The 21,475-nt window shown below is 40.3% G+C and overlaps 1 protein-coding gene across 2 annotated transcripts in view; it reads right to left on the bottom strand.

Annotated features, from left to right (window-relative positions):
• STK4 (serine/threonine kinase 4) overlaps positions 1-21,475 on the bottom strand; it is a 76,193-nt gene that overhangs the window by 18,361 nt on the left and 36,357 nt on the right. The gene's annotated exons all lie outside the window — the stretch shown is intronic.

The following is a 21,475-nucleotide window of genomic DNA, read 5'->3' as shown; positions in this document are numbered from 1 at the left end:
GATTAAAATACAGATATTAATTTTTCAAAGGATTTGAAAAATAAAAATCTGAACAGCACAAGCTTCTGCTTTTAATGTAACTTAATTATTTAGGTAGTGTTCTGGCTACACACACTGTAGGCTGTAGCATGTGGTGTGATTCATACCATCACTTATGCTGGAATTTCCCAGAGGGAGAGAGGGCTGATACTAAACAGTAGGCGTAGACATCTCTACACAGAGTTTTTGTATTGCTTTAACTATAGTGGTTTAGAAACTGATTTCCCATCATGGAAATAAGCACTTTCACACCAGTATAACTGTGTCCACACTAGGAGTCATACTAGTTTAATTACATTGGTATAAAAATGACACCCTTAACTGAAATAGTTAGATGAGTCCACCCTCTCCACACACCCCCACCTCCCGCCCCAAAACAAAAACAAAAAAACCCACCTCACCCAAAAACCTGAGTGTAGACCAAACCTTACTGGCTATGAAGGAAAGAAAAGACATAGGTCAGCGTACTTGGAATCCTACTCCCAGCTGAATCAAGTGATGGTATTTAAGACAGATTGGTTATGTTACAACAGACCCAGGACACTTGGGACTTGTACATTTATGTCGGTTCTACTCTACTGTTCATGAATATGGGCTTTTTGCCACTGCAGCTGAATCAGCTCACTGACTCAGGGTTACACAACAAAGCATCCTTCTTCCCACTCCCTTTCTTCCAGGGCCCAAATCCATCATGAAACCTGGGGATTGCGGAATCATCTAAAATTTTCTACCTCTCCACTGTAAGCCAGTGGGCTTCATCACTGGTTCAGATACCAAAGAACACTCTCCAGGGATTCCAGTCCCTTTTCTTCCGGGATTCAGTACTATTTCTTCCAATTAAAGCTATTTAACACACGTTCAACACAATCATGTCCTTTCACCTCCCAGGGTCTTCTGCAGGGGTCTATCTACTCCATACAGGTAGACAATCCACAGGCCATCTGCCTGGGAGTCTAGACAAACATCTCTTCTCCCTTCTTCCTAGCCTGCTCCCTGTAGATTACATTTTGCAAGCCATCTGCCTGATAATCCTATGTAATTTGGGCTCTTTCCCCTGCTCCATGGTCTCCTGCAGAAGTCTACCAACTCCCTGCATGTCTCCAGCTCAACTGAGCTACTTGCTGGCTTTAAGAGGATCACGTGATCTTCAAGCTATCACCTGATCCTTTCCCTCACAACCTCAGTGGAAACAGTTGCTTAAATGAGCTGGGTTGCAGCCCCACCTGCAACACGTCTACACTGCAAAGAAAACTCATGGTATCGAGTCTCAGAGCCCAGGCTCCAGACCAAGCGGTAACATCTACATTGCTATTTTTAGTCCCACAGCCCCATGAGCTGGAGTCAATTGACCTGAGCTCTGAGACTGAGTGCCACAGGTTTTTCTTTGCACTGTAGACACACACTGTAGAGTCAGCTTACCTATGATATCCACTCTCCAGTCTCTGTCTTCCTGTTTTACAAAAAAATTGGAAAGGTCTCGTCTTTTGTTTCACAAGGGAATGGAAGGGGGGGAGGAGCCCTTAAAACCTTGAAATTTTTTCACAAAACTGAATTCTTGTTTTCTAGCCAGCACAACTTTGCAGTGTGGCTGCTCACATCCAGGCTAGGCTAACCAGGTGCTTAGAACTGAAAACCATTTTCTTGTTGGGTTAACTGCAGTGAATACATGCCTCAAAGTACATCTTCCAGAAAGGCATCCAGTCTTGATCTGAAGACACCAAAAGATGGAGATCCTATGACCTCCCTTGGTAATTTGAACAGTTAGAACAATCACCTTCCACTGCTTCAAAAGAAAAAAGCTTTATATTTCTAATTTGAATTTCTCTGGTTTTACTTTCAGCCATTAATCTAGCTAAGAAAGGCATAACAAGAATCAAAGAGCCCTTAGGTACAAGCTATTTGCCCCTTGTGAAGGTGCTCATACACCACAACCAAGTGACCTCAATCTTCCTTGATATTCACTACATTTTCACCACTTAGATATCTGACCTTCTGACCCCTTGTTATCTGAAAGGATTACTATTATATGCCTGTTTATGTTCAGATTTCATGTTTTCTGTATCAAGGACAGCAAATAACTTTCGCGCTCACCACAATTCTATTGTCCCTCCTATTTATATACATCCATTCTCTCCTTACAGGTCAGCAAGGCCCTTCTCTCCTGGATTATTTTCAGTCATTATGGGAATATTCCAGCCCCTCCCTGCCATTCAGTTTAATAATACAGAGACCCTGCCAGCTGGCAGGGAGGATGGTAGAGAGAAAAATGAGAGGATCAAAAGTCACAAGCATTTGTAGCTTTATAAACACAAATTCTCCTTTCACCTTTTTGACAGATTTATTTTCTTTGCTTTTCACCATTTGAAAGTTGTTCTATTTCCTCTGAGGGGAATGAGAAGCTAAAATGGCATCTTTGTTGCTGGCAAACAGTCAGAAAATTCCAAATACAGGAAGCAATTACAGACAGATCATAGTGGCCAGTAGTAAAGATCTGTACATTCACTACTCAGTTATTGTGAAGTGACTGTACATTGATTATGCAAATCAGACACCCACTTCCAGATTGTAGGGAACTGTATAACTGAGGAAGCACCATGCAGCGTCGCATCAATAACTAGACCATCACTGACTAGCTCGTATTAGCTGAATTCCATTTCAGTATTGATTATAATAATGCCTGAAACGGTTGAGAAAGGAGAGGTTCCTCCATCAGTGCTTTCATACAGCTGCTCCATATTGTTACTACTATCAGTAATGTACAGGAGTTACATTACAGGGGAAATTGGCTCAAACTCCATTCTCTGCTATGGATTATCAAAAAGATTTTTTTAAACACAGATTTGATCAGTACATTTTAATCATATGAGATCCAAGACCATTTCCTTTTTCAGTCTGAGCAAGTATCAGCGCAAGTAACCTGTGTCATATCTGAAAACACACGCCAGACCACTTCATCTAAACAAAGAAAGTGACAAACTCAATAGTTTTGTTCTGTAGCACTGAACTTCAAACATTTTAAAATCTAAGCTCCTTCAGGGACCTAGAAAGTAGCTGACTAATCCTAAAAACCACAAAGATAAGTTCTCACTATTTTTTCAGTAACTGAAATAGAACCCAAGCTAAGGTCATCTTGTCTGGACCAACAGGAGAGCTCAGCCTCTCTTGCTTATCCAGAAGATTTATTTTCTGGAAACAGCACTAAGAAAAGGTCCTTACACAATGATAGATTTCTCTTGCAATTTCAGATGTGTTCCCCCTGCCAAGTGATTATGATTTGTCTGATTTCCTTAAATAGAATCCTCAAAGTCTTTTTACATATCACAATAAATTACAGTAGCTTCTGCTAGCAGTAAAATTAAACATGGAGTAAAGTTCATGTCATGCCTTCCACACAACACTGCTTGAGAAAAGAACTCAGCAAGCTTTTACTACCCAAGAAGTGTTATAATTAAGTGGTAATGAAACTGTTCGCATTCTGCAGAGATTTACACACAGCTTCCATTTTTATCATACCCTGCTGTGAAAATGCTACTGGAAGACAGGCAACATTGGAAAATTTGTTCAAAAGCTCAATGCCTAGCTAGTTAAAGGAAAAAAGGAGAGAACAGAAGTTCACAAACAAGAACTACAAGAATTGAACCACTTCACCAGCTACAGTCCACACCCAATGGACTGACAGATTCTGCAATTCTCTGACCCACTCTAATTGTGCTGAGCTTCTGATAGGCTTAGAATCAATTCTATTTAGTAAAAGGCATAAGGCCCAAGGGATAACTTCAATGAATTATGGTCCTTTGTCCAAAGACCTGATACATTTTAAAGCTACAGTACACTGCAATTTCCACAGCTTTTTTTTTTCCCCATAAAGACTGATAATTGAGTTAAACAAAGCAGCTTAATGTCTATTAGAGAAGGCCCTGAGTTGGATCTGCTTGTGGTTTTTCCAAGCTTACTCTTAAGTACCAGTAATAGATTAGAAACAATCATTGCAATTTATATCTTTGCTCCCAAGGCCCGGAGTGTTATAGAAGAAGGATTGTACCCATGGGGCCATTTTGGAGTAGAGAGGCAATTCTAGAGTACAGCCAGAAATGCCAGTCTGATTCCTCTATCCACTACAACATTCAGTCAATTTAAGGTACTAAAATAATTTCATCTGAGTGCAAAAGGGATGAGAGTTGCTTGAAAATCCTGTAAAAAGCACTGAAAATGAACAGTTTATAGGGTATTTTAAAAGGAACAGCTTGAGCTTGCAGGAACATCGGAGATGGTGCTTGTCGTTGAAACAGGGACCAAATCTTTGAGATTTCAACCAAAGATTCAGATGACCTTTCAGAGCAACATCACCATATGCGGTCCCTTGTCTAGTTAATGACTATTTTCTCATGCCAAATTTTCATAAATTTTATTTTTGATCCCTAGTAGTCGTCCGTCTAACTATTTATTATGGCGCTGCAGCTATACACAAAACACGAAGGAACTAGACTAGTCACTTGCGAACACTATTTGTTTCAATAGAGAATGTTAGTTTTCAGGGACTTTAAGTATTTCCAACAGGTTTTTACCTCAATAGGTTCTATGTGGATCTACATCTTTCTTTCTACTCTAATGGCATTATAAATCTGAATTTTTTAAAACTGCTGTCCATGGAGTTCAGTATGAAATATGACAGGGCAAGCCTTCTAAGGAGCCCATTATTTGTTTTATTCCACCACAGCTAATTGGAAATATTCAGCTGCATTAGCTCCTCCATAAGTAATATCCTAAAAAAATCTGATGGAAAGCTGTTCAATCTTTCAAGACTCAGATCTAAAACCAAGACTCGGGAGGCCCTCATTCACCTCCTCTTCGCTGATGACGCAGCAGTGGCAACCCGCTAGGAGCCCATCTCCAAAACCTCATGGACAGTTTTTCCAAAGCCTGCCAAGACTTCAGGCTTGCCATAAGCCTAAAAAAGACGAACCTAATGTGCCAAGGAGTTGAAGCACCCTCCATCAAGATCAACAACTATGAACGTGAAGTGGTGAACGAGTTCACATACCTGGGGTCCACTATTGCAGTCAACCTCTCACTTGAAACAACTCAACATCCGCACTGGAAAAGCCACCACAACAATGTCTAGACTGACCCAGAGGGTATGGCAAAACAAACTGACAGAACACACAAAGATGGATGTGTATTATGTATGTGTTATCAGCACACCTTTTTATGTGAGCAAGACAGACCTCAGGGTGGATATAAAAATCAATGATGTAAAAAAAAAAAAAATTTAAAAATAGGATTTTTTTTTTTTTATTTAAAATGGATTTTTGATAAAATTATTTTTGAGGAAAAAACCTCTCATCATGGAATACGGATTATACATTCTAATTCTATAGTAGGAGACAATATATTCATGTAATGTTTAAAAGTTTTGTAAATGAGTTCCAGTAGTTCATGGATTAGGGACCCAATCTTATGGGGTTCCAGGGACTTCTGTATAGATTATTTAGTTTAATCTTTTTATCTACCCAATGGGACTCAGTGTTCAGTCTAGAAGATACCATCAGAGATGCTTAGTTTTGCAGTTCTCAAACTGGATTTGTGTCTCCAGAGATAACATCCTTGTTAAGAGCAAAAATGTTTTTAAATAAAATAAAATAAAATAAAATAGAGGTGAGAAACAACAGACCTCAACCCTATTGTCCCTCTGCAAATTTGTGTACACAGAGTCAATCCCTTATCTCTCTCTAAAAGTGCAAAGTTTCAAAAAATTCAATGAATAGAAGATTGTTGGGGGCGGAATAGATCTGGACAAGAAGAAGAAGAAGTCTGGAGATAAATGTGAGAAGGGAGGGACAGGCAGTAGAAACAAAAGTGAAACTGTTTGAGCAGCATATTCCAGAATTCTTGAGGTCTGAGTGTAACCTTCATTGATTTGAGATCTATCAGACAATTCTCTCACTAGAAGGGAAAACCTATAAAGGCAACAGGCCGTAAGAGAGACCCAGTTTGGGGATATTTTAAACAAGTTCCTCTACCTGTGGATAAGTCAGGCATGCATGCAAAATGCAAACAGTGCAAGAAAGAAATGCAACGCCTGGTTGGCCGAATGAAACATCATGAGAAATGTTCCCTCTCAGGAGAAAGCTGCGTTGAAGATGATGAAAGGAACATGTCTGAACATGCAGGATCTTGGTAAACTTTTTTTATTTCATTCTTCTTTCTTAAGGACTGCCTGTCTTTCTTCTGGACTATTCGTGAATTCTCATGTTTGAGCAAAAAATATAGTTGTTACTCTATGATACAACCATTTTAGATGCAGTTGTAATAAAAAATAAATAGCTGAAATACGCAGATCTTCCTTTTACAATTTCACCTTTAAAATAGTACTAAGTGTCAGTGAATGCAATGAGTAATACTAAATGAGCAGCATGGTGGTGGTAATTACTGGTAAATAACTGCATTGACTTATTTTGTTTAGGAGAATCCATCCTCAACATACAGGATTCTGAAGACTATCCACCTTCAAGATCACTATCATTTTCTATAGTTTCAGAGTTATCTGCCAATGATAGTGTTTCAGTCACATCATGTATGTCACAGTATATCACCTGTAGCAAAAATCTCCATCATCCAGAAATAGCCATAAATAAATTTGTGATAAGAACCAGCAGATTACAAAAAGAGGTAATTGATGAAAAAATTGCCCAGTTTGTTTATGCAACAAACTCTCCTTTCCATATGATTGAGAACCCACGCTTCATTAACATGATTCAGTCATTAAGACCAGGATACAGTCCACTCAACAGAGCAGATGTCGCAGGCAAATTGCTGGATGAAGTGTATGAAATAGAAATTGATCAGTGTGCAAAAGGTCTAGCGGGTAAAATTGTTAACCTGAGTCTTGATGGTTGGAACAATGTCCACAATGCTCCTGTTGTATGTGCTTGTGTGACAACAGAAGGAGGGAATGTCTTCCTTACAGAAACAATTGATACAATCAGGAAATGCCCACACAGCAGAATACTTACAAGAAGTAGCAGTAAAAGCTATAACAAAACTGAAAAAAAAATTCAAATGTCTAGTATGCAGCTTGGTCACAGACAATGCTGCAAATGTATCCAAGAGAGTCCCAACCTAATAACATACGGTTGCAGTACTCATTTGATGCAACTCCTCACCAAAGATTTCAGTGTTCCAGAAATAAAGGCTAATGTTGTTGAAATTGCAAAATATTTCTGTAACAACCACTTTGCAGCAGCTGCTCTGAAAAAAGTGGGAGGACCCAAGCGAACTCTCTCACAAGAGGTGTGATGAACTCAGGAGTGAACTGTTTTGAGCACTGTACCAAGAACTGGCCTCATCTGATGACAGTTTGTGAACAAAATCATGAAAAAATAGATGGCGCTGTCACAGCCAAAGTTCTCAACACTGGGCTTAAGAGAAACGTTGAACACATGCTGAGTACCCTGAAGCCTATTTCCGTAGCCTTGAACAAAATACAGGGAAATCGCTGTTTTATTGCTGACGCTGTTGAAATTTGGAAGGAACTGAGTGAGATCTTAAAAAGAGAAATATGCAATGACAGTTAAAATTACAAGCATTAAAAAAACAAATGGGACAAGCACTATCACCAGCACATTTTCTTGCAAATATTCTCAATACTCAGTACCAGGGTCAAACCTTAACTGATGAAGAAGAGGAGGAACTGGCTATGGACATGGACATCCAGCAATCCTCCCTCCATAATGCCAACTATAATAAACTTCAGAGCTAAGGGTGAATCATTCAAGAAATATGTTTGCTGATGTTTTAAAGAAAGTCACACCAGTGAATTGGAAGTCACTTAAGCACTTGGATTCAGAGACTATTGAAGTGATCATCTCACTTATAACAGCAGTAGCTTCTTCTGTAGAAAGACTATTCTCTTCCTTTGGACTAATTCATTCCAAATGGAGAAATCGTTTGGGACCTGAAAAAGCAGGAAAGCTTGTTTTTCTTTTCCAGATTATGAACAAACAGGAAAATGAAGATGAAGACGACTGAGTTAGCTACAGAAGCCAATATTTTAAGTTTCTCATGTTTACCTGGCTGACATAGTCAATTTAATTTTTTTAAGATTTCATTTAACTATTTTAGTTAAACAATTTTAACAAAAACAAACCTGATTTAAATAAAAATTGAATGCTTAACTAAATTCAAAAATTCATATACTTGTTTTGTTAAAATATTACATGTTTTCTGTTGAAGAAAAAATCCAGAATACATAATGTTGTTTTAGTTAAATAAAACAATTTAAATGTGTCTGGTGATGTTTTCCTCCTGATACAGCGTGGCAAGAAAATCCTCCAAATATTAATGATTAACTTGTTGAATTGGAGATATTTATGAAGTCATTGGGAGGTGAACTATCTACTTCAATTACCTTTGGTAAATGAAATAACCAAACAGTCATTCATTTTCTGATATAGCTGTAAAACTAATCTGAAAAGTTTTCAAAATAAATCACTTTAAAAATGTATAGTGTGTACCTTCTAAAAATGAAACCTACATCTCTATCTCTGAGTTGTGAAGAATATGTATTAAGGTTTTAACAACCAACAAGAATGCACTTGTGTAGAAATCCATGGTTAAATTGAGTCTTCCTGACTAGTGATTTAAATCAAATCCACCCTGATGGACCTTATAGTCTTATCAGGAAAAGGGGTTCAAAAGCTCTCCTAGTCTTGCCTTCGTCAAATCTTTGGAATCTCCTGGTGGGACAGAGTCAACAACACTGAGGTGTTCAAGCGGGCCAGTATACTCATCATGTGAGCACTCCTCAGAGACGCCTCCGCTGGCTTGGGCATGTGTGCCGAATGGATGATGGGCGCATCCCAAAGGACATTCTCTATGTTGAATTGGTATCTGAAAAAAGACCCAAGGGATGCCCAAAATTGCGTTTCAAGGATGTGTGCAAGACCTCAAAGAAATGAATGCGGACAACTGGGAAGATCACACTCAGGACCGCAGCCTTTGGAAACAAGAACTTAAAGGTCTCCGGAGTTCTGAGAGGAAGCTGTCTAACTTAGCAGAGGAGAAAAGAGCTCGCAGAAGGCAGAGCCCAAAGGGTCAAATCATCACATTTAAATGCGACAGATGCAGCAGAGATTGTCTCTCGAGTGCGTTTTTTCAGCCACAACCATTGCTGCCATAAAACCAACTGAGTAAATTCTTTACCTCTCCGGGGCACATCCCAGTGGTCTCTCAGGACTGAAGGATAACTACTACAGATAACAACATAAAACCTTAGCAAAGGGGCTTTAGAGAGATAAACGGGGAAGACTACTGAGTAATTACACACCTAGTACACCATTAGAATGAGCACAAGTTAGACTTTTCTATGCATGTGTCAAAACTGAACAAAGAAATAAAAAACATATTATGCGGAGTCAAACACAAAAGGAAGAAGAGAGGCATGGAAATGAGATTCAAGTATGTTTTGACCAGCCTAACACAGAAATTCAGATATTTGTCCAAACTAAACCGCGTACTACTTATAGACTGCAGCCAAGAAATGTTTTATAAATATTTTTAGACTAAGCTCCTTAGGCAGTGACTGTCTCTTCCTTTGGTTTGTACACCACCAAGTACGGTTTTAGCACTTAAATCAAAATAAATTTAAAAAGCACTTGTGCCAACTACCTTCTTCATAGAAAATTCACAAATAGGGCCAAGTGTCCCAAAACCAAAGATGTTTCCAATCTTCACAACTCCCACCTAACTACTTATCCCTCATGACTCACAATGGCCCAAGAGAACAAGTGGACCTTGTATAACCTTAAGGTCAGTAAGTCTGGGCTCTGAGGAAACAAATTCTGCACTAATAGACCCCTCCCTGAAAATACCCTAGCCCAGCCTCTTATGGTTGATCTAAGGAATTTTCAACTTTGTAACAGCTGATCAGCTGAGGTGCTAATGTCATATGGGAAAAAGGCATCTCTAAGGTAACCAGGAGCCAATCCATTTATAGCTTTGTAGGTTTAGTCCTGTACACAACATTATAGGACAGTGTTAGGTTCATAATACTTCCATTTAAGAGGGCTGATAGGCTACAGTACAGCCATAATCTAAAAAGACTTCACTGCAAACCATAACAGCAGCTTATATATTTTACATGCATTTTTTAATTCACCCAAAGGATACTTTTTAAATTAAGCTATATATCAAGCACAGACTGCTATATATGATACAGAAACAAAAATGTAATTTTGGCAGCAAGAATAAGTTATAACAGTGAGTGCTCTGCAATCAAATCAATGTCAGTTTGTGCCAAAGTGAAACAGCATGAATGAATGATGACTCCTATTTTACAAGATGTTTTCCTCCCAATGGGGGTAGGGGAGAGCAAAAAATGATTATCTTCCATGGCAGATATTTAAAAAAATATTCAAGCCACTGAACTACTTGACTTTTTCCATTTCAAATATTGCCACAAGGTTTTCAATCCAAAATGTGATGTGTCCCTATTTTGTGTTAAAATGGAATTCAGAGCTCTCAATTTTTTTTTTATAAAACCTACACACAAGAAGCTAGCTGTAAATCAGATCAGCAATTTGGAGCAACCATGAATTCGTTTATGTGGTTTGCAATGCAGGTTCAACAGTACAAATGACCTTGAAACTTTGGTCGCATTTAGCAAACAAACAAGAGATTGATTATAAGCAATAATGGACTTAGGAATCTTTTGAACAGGCAGGAGCAGAAGATATCAACATAGGACTGAATTAGTGTAGACAGTAGATGCAAACTATTGCAGAATCAATCTGGTAACACCACAGAGTTTTCACATATTTTTAACTAACTGATGGATTTGTGATGGAGATTCAGAACTGTTCACATGTACAGCACTTGTATTGGTCATTATGGCCCATATGAAAGCATCAGTTGGTAACCCCATGCTCTGGGTGTCCCTAAGCCTCTGAGGGTATGTCTACAGTGCAATTAAAATCCCACAGCTGACCCATGCCAGCTGACTCTGGCTCCTGGGGCTCAGTCTAAGGAGCTGTTTAATTGCAGTGTAGATGTTTGGGCTCAGGCTGGAGTCTGGGCTCTAGGACCCAGTGAAGTAGGAGCATCCCAGAGCTCAGGCTGCAGCCAGAGTCTGGTTATCTACACAGCAATTAAACAGCTCTTAGGCGGAGCCCCAGCTTCTGGCAGTCAGGGTAACAGGTCCCAGCTTCTGGCAGTCAGGGTAACAGGTAACGGATCACATGATATTTGCCCAGTTCTGTTCATTGCCTCTGAAGCATTTGGCACGGGCCACTGTCAAAAGACAGGATACTGGGCTAGATGGACCATTGGTTTGACCCAGTATGGCCATTTTTATGTTCTTACACCAAAGCTCATTTCTAATAGGAGAACAATTGATTAAGAGATTACAAGATATTCAATTTTTAATAAAAGCATCACTGATTAAAATTACTGCTGGAAAGGATGTGACAAACATGCCAGAAAGGTAGCAGCAGCACTTGCTTAAAAGAATCGTATGCAATGAGCAGGGATTGCTGGATAAGGAGGGCTGGGCAGGTAAATGGAAATGGCTAATTTTACGAGCCAAGACGTGACATTTAAAACCAATGAATAAAACAGTGCCTCAATAGAAAGATGTCTCATCTTATAATCAAACTTTCACAGTGAAGATTATATCTAGATCAGCGGTTATCAAACTATGGGTCAGGACCCCAAAGTAGGTCACAACTCTGTTTTAATGAGGTCGGCAGGGCTGGGATTAGACTTGCTGGGACCGAAGCCCTAGGTGGCAGGGCTCAGGTTATAGGACTCCTGCCAGGGGATGAATCTCTTGGGCTTTGGCCCCCACCACCCAGGGCAGTAGGACTCAGACAGACTCAGGCTTCAGTCCCCTCTCCTGGGGTCGTATATAATTTTTGTTGTCAGAAAGGGGTCGCAGTGCAATAAGTTTGAGAACCCCTGATCTAGATAGTATGCTTTACTGAAAGGTCTCCTTCAATTAGCAGGGACCCATCAGAGGGGTATAATTTCAATCTTGGGAATTCATAACAGTTCCTTTCAGCCTCTACAGTCTTTTAAGAAACAAGCTTTTTTCTTTTTTTTTTTTCTCTCTTTTTTTTTTTTAAACTTAAATCCTCTCCTTCTAAGTAGGTTGTAGCACGAGTGTTTTCCCATCAAAAGCAGCTTTTGCATTATGGATTCAATACAGTATAATCTGTATGTCTATTTTTTCCAGCTATGAATAGGGATGAAGTAACGCATAATGTAGATAGAAATATCCATCACTGTTTCCAGACATGACTAGTTAAAACCATGAATACCTTGCCAAATAAATTCACTTTATGATCAAAGTATGATTATTTTAAAAGCTAGTGCCTAAGCAGTATTTTCTATTCCAGCCACTGCCAGTGGGAAAGGGGAGTATATGATAGATGGAGAAGAGAAACTTTTGGACAGAGAAATCCCCCAAGATTCACTGAAAGCATTTGGTCTAGTCATGAAATATTCAGTGCAGTTGAAGAAAGTAATGTTTTAATGGAAGCTTCCTTTTGCCCTACTCAAAAACTGTAGACATTCAAGTGAATTCTTGATACAAACAACCTTAATTCATTGCATAAGGCTCTGGGTCAGAAAAAGTACATTTAAAAAATCAGAGTGAATGTTATTTTAAACACATGCTTTTCACAATGATTTAATTTAAGAATACTAAAAGTCATATAAAAGACCTGTAAATGTGCAAGATGGATTTTTTGTTCTAATAGGGATTTTTTTTCCTCCTACCACCAAACTGGATTTTGATACTTCAGCCTACAATATCCATTCAAGCCATGTGATGGGGAAGAACCAACAAAATAAGACTTCTTTGGGATCTTACGTATTTTTCTACACTAACAGATTTGGGATAAGCTTTCATGGGTAAAAAACCCCACTTCTTCAGATGCATGGTGCATCAGAAGAAGTGGGGTTTTTTACCCATGAAAGCTTATGCCCAAATAAATCTGTTAGTCTTTAAGGTGCCACCAGACTCCTCGTTGTTTTTGTGGATACAGACTAACACAGCTACTCCTCTGATACTATGCATTTTTCTGTCTCTGGAACCTTGACTTCTATTTTCCAAGCAATTTCATAAATACAAGTGAATTAAACTCAGAGGGCCATATCAGAGGCAGAAAAGTTAAGTGGTAAACAAGCTCAAAAACATCTCACACAAGGTCAGGGTGTGTCCCTAGATTGGTAGAGCAAAAACTCCATATAACAATGTAATTAAAAAACCTTGTCTGTACAACCAGCTCTACAAATGCATCCTTGGTGTGGTTTTTCACTATTTGAGATGGCTCTTCAGATCTCCTCCTAGGCCAGGTCTACACTACAGACCTATATCAGTATAACTACATTGCTCAGGAGTGTGAAAAATCCACACCCCCAAGTGATGTAGTTATACCAACCTAACCTCTCATATAAACAGCACCATGTCAACAGGAAAGCTCTTCCCATCAACACAGCTACTCACTCTCAGGGAAGTGGATTAACTATGCCTTACTTCTATCGATGTAGTAATGTCTTCACTAAAGCGCTAGAGGGCACTGCTGCAGCACTGTATGTGAAGACAAACCCTAGTTATCTAGCCTGCTACTGTCCTCGGGGTGTCAAAGTGTACAAAAAAAAAAACACACCTTCCTTCTCTCCTATAGTCCCACGCCTTTGATTAGCTCAACTTCCACAAAGTCAGGCAAAAGAAAGGAAAGCCGTAAGTGTCAACAAGAAGTTGCTAATAAATGCCATCCAACAGCAGTGTTCAGAAAGACAGAAAGGAAACTGAATGTACCAGGTATTGGTATACACCAATGTGTTCATAAGACAAATAACACCTGCACGAAGAACTATAATACATCAGACACTCTGGTCATTGTAAAGAAGAGCATGTTTAGAATGATCGATAAGCAATAAATCACTTGGTCTCGAACAGTTCCTCTTATATATCATTTGCAGTGAAATAAATGGATGGTTTCACTACACAACCACCAGATCATTAACATTCTTCTGAAAGCCATGAAGTTGCCAGTGCATCAGAAAGGAATATGTAATACAGCTTGAAGTTTTAATTAATAAAAATACTCTTAAAACTTTAAAAATTATCTTTCTACCTCTGCAGAAGAAACTGCACTGGGTTGTGAGCGACATGCCACTATGTTAGGATGCGAACAGTAGCTTTTGTGGAGAGACCAGGACTGAATAGGCTATGGAGCCTCAATTCACCTCTCACCCCATACACTAATGAGCCAATGTGGCTGGACCTTACGCTGCCCATGATGTACCTAACCTGAATAACTAGAGGATTCCAGCCTGCAGATGTTCTCAGTTTCACTAGAACTAAAATACAGTACATTGACTTTGCTTGTTCTGAAAACAACAAACTTTTCTTCTCCATTCACAATATTATTTGCAGACATCTCAGTAAGAGTTAAGTTCAGAGCTGTGTGTGTGTGTATATATATATATATATATATATATATATATATATAAAATCATAGAATCAAAATTAATATGTCTAGACAAAGGGGAGGGGAATCCACAATGGCACTTCATCAACAATTCTGCAAGAGGAAGCTACTACTAATCTCTAAAATACTTTTCCTTCTCTTCCCTGCTAGTAAAATTACAACTGTTCTTTTATGTTTGTTTTGACTTAAAGATCCCAGAAATTAGCGAGATACTAAATACAACAGATCCAAGACTACACTGCCACAAAGGGATACTGACACAGCAAGAGGGGGGAAAATGCTTTGTTTTTAAAACATGTTGAGATGTTCTCAGTATAAGAGCTCAGAAAAAAAGCGTTACATTCCTATTCAAGTAAGAGAAAGGGCTCACTTTGGGTTACATTATATTGCAGAAGGGAACTGACCTGGACAATATCAATTAAAAGCTCTGGACCAGAACTAGCTTACAGACGTGCACAGTTACAACAACTTCTATCATGTACACATAAATGGAGATGACTGCTTCTAAAACTAACAGAAGAGAGTTAATATTGCCCTGTGGAAATAGTCTTGTCTAAATATGCACCCTTTAAAGTAATTTAATTGAGAAAACTGAGATGGCACCATTAATTGCTTTCAGGATACATCTGTTAATTACAGTTCTGATACCAACTGCATTCCCAATGCATTGCAGGGAATTTTTAAGAGACACAACAGATGGGGGTACATTTGTTAAATTAGTTAAAGCAAATACATTTTACAAGTAATTTTTCCTTCAATTGTTTGACAGATTTCCCTTCATCACTTTGTGCATTATCTGAACAAATGAAAATCTGTGAGACAGTGAGGGATCGTCCTTCAGAATAGGTTGTAGATCCTTGATGCCCTGGAGAGGCCCTCAAGGAATTCTACCAAGATTTCAACGATTTCCACCCTACCATCAACCTCAGCGTGGACCAGTCCACACAAGAGGTCCACTTCCTCGACACTACAGTGCTAATAGGCAATGGTGACATAACCACCACCCTATATGGGAAACCTACTGACCGCTATACTTACCTACATGCCTCCAGCTTTCATCCAGACCACATCACATGATCCATTGTCTACAGCCAAGCTCTAAGATACAACTGTACTTGCGCTGATCCTTCAGACAGAGACAAACACCTACAGAATCTCTATCAAGCGTTCTTAAAACTGCAATACCCACCTGGTGAAGCGAGGAAACAGATTGACAGAGCCAGAAGGGTACTGAGAAGTCACCTACTACAAGACAGGCCCAACAAAGAAAGTAACAGAATGCCACTAGCCGTCACCTACAGCCCCCAACTAAAACCTCTCCAGCGCATCATCAAGGATCTACAACCTATCTTGAAGGACAATCCCTCACTCTCACAGACCTTGGGAGACAGGCCAGTCCTCGCTTACAGACAACCCCCCAACCTGAAGCAAATACTCACCAGCAACTGCCCACCACACAACAAAAACACCAACCCAGGAACCAAACCCTGCTACAATCCCAAGTGCCAACTCAGTCCACATATCTATTCAAGGGACACTATTACAGGACCTAACCACATCAGCCACAACATCAAAGGCTCATTCACCTGCACATCTACCAATGTGATATATGCCATCATGTGCCAGCAATGCCCCTCTGCCATGTACATTGGCCAACCTGGACAGTCTCTACGCAAAAGAATAAATGTACACAAATCTGACATCAGGAATCATAACATTCAAAAACCAGTAGGAGAACACTTCAATCTCTCTGGTTACTCAATTACAGACTTAAAAGTGGCATTTCTTCAACAAAAAAACTTCAGAACCAGACTCCACCGTGAAGCTGCAGAACTGGAATTAATTTGCAAACTGGATACCATCAAATTAGGCCTGAATAGAGACTGGGAGTGGTTGGGTCATTACAAAACCTAAACTTAACTTCCCCAATACTAATTTCTCCCTACTGTTACTCACACCTTCTTGTCAACTGTCTGTAATGGGCCACTCTCTTACCACTTCACAAGTTATTTTTCCTCCCTTGGTATCCTGCTGTTAATTGATTTATCTCATTAGACTGACCTCACACTTGGTAAAGCAACCCCCCATCCTTTCATGTATTTATACCTGCTCCTGTATTTCCACTCCATGCATCCGATGAAGTGGGTTCTAGCCCACAAAACCTTATGCCCAAATAAATTTGTTAGTCTCTAAGGTGCCACAAGGACTCCACGTTGTTTGAGCTAGGGATGTAAATATCAGTTAAAAAAGTTAACCAGTTAAACGATTAAAATTATTTCATTTAACAGGTTAACCATTAATTGAGGTCGCTGGGGTCCAGCTGGCGTGGCCAGGGCTAGGGTCTGGCTTGCGCAGCCAGGGTTGGGGCGCAGACGGCTGCCTGACTTAGGGTTCAGCTACACTTGCAAGTTAGAGCGCATTAAAGCAGCCCCGGGCGCCCTAGCTCACTACCCATCCACGCTGGCAAGGCACGTAGAGCGCTCTGATTCCACGGCTAGCGCGCTCCTGGTACTCCACCTCAGCGAGAAGATTAACGCTTGCTGAGCCTTGGCTGAAACGCCTGGGCGTCAGTGTGAACGAGACGTTGCGTTACTGCGCTCTGATCAGCCTCCGGAAACGTCCCATAATCCCCTGAAGTCAAGTGGCCACTCTTCCCATTGTTTTGAACTCGCTGTAGGAATGTGGATATCCCCTTTGAAAGCTCCATTTCTGACAGCCGGCATGCTTATTTGCTCCGAGACAAAGCAACCATTACTGTGGAATGCTGTGTGAGAGAGAGAGAGGCGGGGGTCGGGAGGGGGGTCTGCTGCTGTCTGAACTTACAAGACAGCATGCTGACATGCTCTCAGCCCCCACAAAAACCCACTCTCTCTTCCCCCCACATCCACACAACACACTCCCTGTCACATTCCACCCCCACCCCCGCCATTTGAAAAGCATGTTGCAGCCACTTGCATCCTGGGATAGCTACCACAATGCACTGCTCTCTGTGGCCGTTGCAAGAGCTGCTAATGTGGCCACGCCAGTGTGCTTGTAGTTGTCAGTGTGGACAGATTGCAGCGCTTTCCCTACTGCGCTCGATGAAGGCTGGTTTAACTCAAAGCGCTCTACATCTGCAAGTGTAGCTATGCCCTTAGTGTGGTGCGGCTGAGGTTGGGGTCCTGCTGCCCAGCTAGGCACAGCATGGCTGGGGTCTGGCCGGCCGATGCGGAGTAGCCAGGGCCTTGTTGGCGCAGCTGGGGCTAGGGCTGCTCCGGCCTGGTTGGAGCTGAGGCCACCAGGGTTAACTGTTAACTTTGGTTAACCGGTAAGCCTAATGCTTACCGGTTAACCTTTCACATCTCTAATGTAAGAAAATGCTGTGTACAGTAGCAGCTTCTCACAGTCCTTGCACAAACGTCTCCACAGAAGGCCAAAGGGGAATCATCAAAAGTCATCTCTGCTGCCTCACACCATGCATTTATGCTCCAGTGATTTACAGCAGTTTTATAACGGACTTGGTTTATGAAAGGAATGAAACACACACATACACACAGTTTACAGGAAAACTTGGAGATCATCAAGGAAGACATTCATCATTAGGCTCAAGGGGTGGGGCATGGAAGATGACAGGCAGACATTGGCTTTCAGTAATTGCAGGGATGGGAAAGAGCTTATTCACCAATACCTAGGCATGAACCAAATCAGATTGTTCCCAAAGAAGGTGGGTTATTTGAAGGGAAGAGCCATGAATTTTGTTTCTGAACGGCTGTCTCCTTGCCCAGCCACAGAGCTAAAACTTGCCAGTACAGGAATTCCTGATAGTTTAAGAGAATTTAGAGGATTTTAATGAGGGCTAACAGGCAATGAGTAAAGCTCTCCTGGGATCCCTTGAACAAAAAAGCATACCCATTTTCACCAACTGGATTTCTGCCAGGTATTCACTAGCAGCTCTGGAAGCTAGAAGTAGCATAAATGGCTAAATACAGCTGGGCTACTAACATAACTCTTAAGAGAAGCACCCCTAACAGGCCTTCAAAAGCACAGATATTGTGCACGTGGCTTCAAACAAACAAACCCAAATGCTCATTTGAGACTAAGGCATCAGGGGTTGACCCTAGTGCTAATAAATACATTCGGAGAGATACAATCAAAGATTCTGCTTCAATCCTAACTTTTTGCAGAAGAAGTGACATAGCTACAGGTGCCGGTAGGGAAACATAAGATGATATCCAAATGCTCTTGCAATGGTGTCCAACACTAAGTATTGGTTAAATTTGACTCACTTCCAAGAAATAACCTAGAATTTGTAGCCAACCTTTTGATTAGTGAGACAAAAGTAGTAATATATTATCTTAAGCAAAAGCTCAGCATTGCTATATAGAGCCATTTAGAATTAGACAGAAAAATCACATTACAGCAAAAGGATGCAGATTAACTAAAAAAAGTGGGGGGAATTTATTCTCATCTCACTCTCACCATTTTCCCCTGGAATCTGGCACAGCTTTCAATATCATAATGATGCCAAGAAAGCATGGAGCAGGAATTTATTATTGTGTTAACATAAAAAGACAAGTTTTCTGTGATTTAAAAAGTTAGATTTTTTTAAGTCAGCAGGTCCAGATAACTTGCATCCAAGAGTTTTAAAAGAGCTGCCTGAGGAGTTCCTGGACTGTTAATGTAGATTTTCAGTAAGTCTTGGAGCACTGGGGAAGTTCCAGAAGACTGGAAGAAAGCTAATGTTGTCCCAATTTTTAAAAAAAGGGACAACAGGATGACCTGGGTAATTACTGGCCTGTCAGCCTGACACGAATACTGGACAAGACAATGAAGCAGCTAATACAGGACTCAATTAATAAAGAACTAAAGGAGGATAATGTAATAAATGCGAATCAACAAATAGATTCTGTCAAACTAACCTGATTTTTTTTTTATGATTACAAGTTTGGATGATAAAGGTAATAATGTTCATGTAATATACTTAGACTTCTGTAAGGCATTTGACTTGGTACCCTGTGACTTTTGATTAAAAATTAAAATGATATCAAATTAATATGGTACACGTTAAAGAGATTAAAAACTGGCTAACTAAATCAGTCTCAAAAATGTAACTATGAACAGGGAATTGTTATCAAGCGGGTTTGTTTCCAGTGGGGTCCTGCAGGGATTGGTTCTTAGTCCTACGCTATTTAACATTTTTATCAATGACCTGAAAGAAAAACTTTATCATTGATGATTTTAAGTTGACACAAAAACTACAGGAGTGGTAAATAATGAAGAGGACAGGTCATTGATTCAGCTGGATCTGGATCACCTGATAAACTAGGAGCAAGCAAGCAATATGCATTTTAATATGGCTAGGAACAAAGCATACAGGAAATTCTTACAGAATGGGGTACTCCATCCTGGGAAGCAGAGATTCTGACAAAGATTTGGTGGTCATGGAGGATTATCAGCTGAACATGAGCTCCCAGTGTGAGATACTGTGGCTAAAAGAGCTAATGCAACCTGAGGACGCACGAACAGGGGAACCTCGATTAAGAGTAGAGAGTTTACTTTAACTCATACTTGGCACGGGTGCAAGCACTGCTGGAATACTGTGTCCAGTTCTGTGCCAACAATTCAAAAAGGATGTTGATAAACTGGAGAGGGTTCAGAGAAGAGACACGAGAATGATTAAAGGACTAGAAAGCATGCCTTATAGGAACTCGATCTATTTAGTTTAACAAAAAGAAGGTTATAGGGTGACTTGATTACAGTCTATAAATACCTACCCAAGGAACAAATATTCAGTGCCTTGCACATTATCAGCACTTAACAAGTAACAGGAAGTCTGGATGAAAATAATGGAACCCTAATCCAAGAGGACATTGCTGTGGTGTATAAATAACTTCACATTTGCCTGCTTCAGAGAAACAGTTCTAACCAGGAAAAGGTCAAATGTTTTTCCACAAGGGAAAGGGTAAAAATATCTTTTGTAATTAAATGTTGCTTGCTTGTAAACCAGGAGTCTCCAGTTTATAGAAGCTAGGAGGGAGAAACCATATAGGACTTAAGGGGAGAGAAATGTTAAAGCAGACTGTGCTAACAAACCAAACAGTATTTCAAATCACATTTCCTGAAGCTCAGAGAAACCAATATTTATCTCCAAGCTGACTGATCTGGTCTCTGCTTGGAACCATAGAGGTTAAGATGAAAAGCATGCTCCTGTCCACCTCTTCCCTCCTCTTCCCCTTCTGCCCCCCTCCGCCAGAGGAGCCCAGAGCACCCAGCCATGGCCTCAGTGCTGGGCAGCCAAGCAGTGTGGCCACAGTGCCCCCCGCCTTGGTGCGCCGGGCAGCCAGCCCCAGAGCACGGGGTGGCAGTACCCCCAGCCCCGGAGTGCCAGGCAGCAGGGAGGTAGCGTGGCCCCAGTGTCAGCCACCCTGAGTCCTCTGACAAAGCAGAATTAGTCCAGTGCTGGGTTCAGTCTAGGTTGAATGTGCTTTATATTACTAGTGAAAGTACTCTCACTTCAAGCAGTTTATGATATTGGGGCATTCAATTACTAAGAAGTTTAACAGATGAGTTTTGCCTAAAGCCCAACGTTAGGTTACGCTATTCAATTTTTTTAACTAAACAGGAGAGGTATTCAGCTTTAGGTCTTTGATTGGATTACATAACATGTTACTGTTAGTAACCCTCATTTAAGGGCTGCAGGAAATACCCTTGTGTATATTAAACATTAATGTTTGTTGCTTTCAAGTACTTATCCTACGTAAAAGAAAAACTAACTGGAGAGTCAGCTCAATTATAGAATTAAAATGCAAGACTGGCATATTCATGCATGGAGGGAAAACTGAACTAAGGAAGTGTACACTGCTTAGAAGTGAGATTTTTACAAATTAATGTATGAGGGGGACCCAAGCACTTTTAAATAATGTTTGATTTATTGCTTTCAAAATGCTTCCTTTTTGTGTTAT

Source organism: Chelonia mydas, chromosome 13, assembly GCF_015237465.2.
Source record: "Chelonia mydas isolate rCheMyd1 chromosome 13, rCheMyd1.pri.v2, whole genome shotgun sequence".
NCBI lineage: Eukaryota > Metazoa > Chordata > Testudines > Cheloniidae > Chelonia > Chelonia mydas.
The sequence above is the reverse complement of the archived record's forward strand: the minus strand, read 5'-3'. Positions and strand labels throughout refer to the sequence as shown.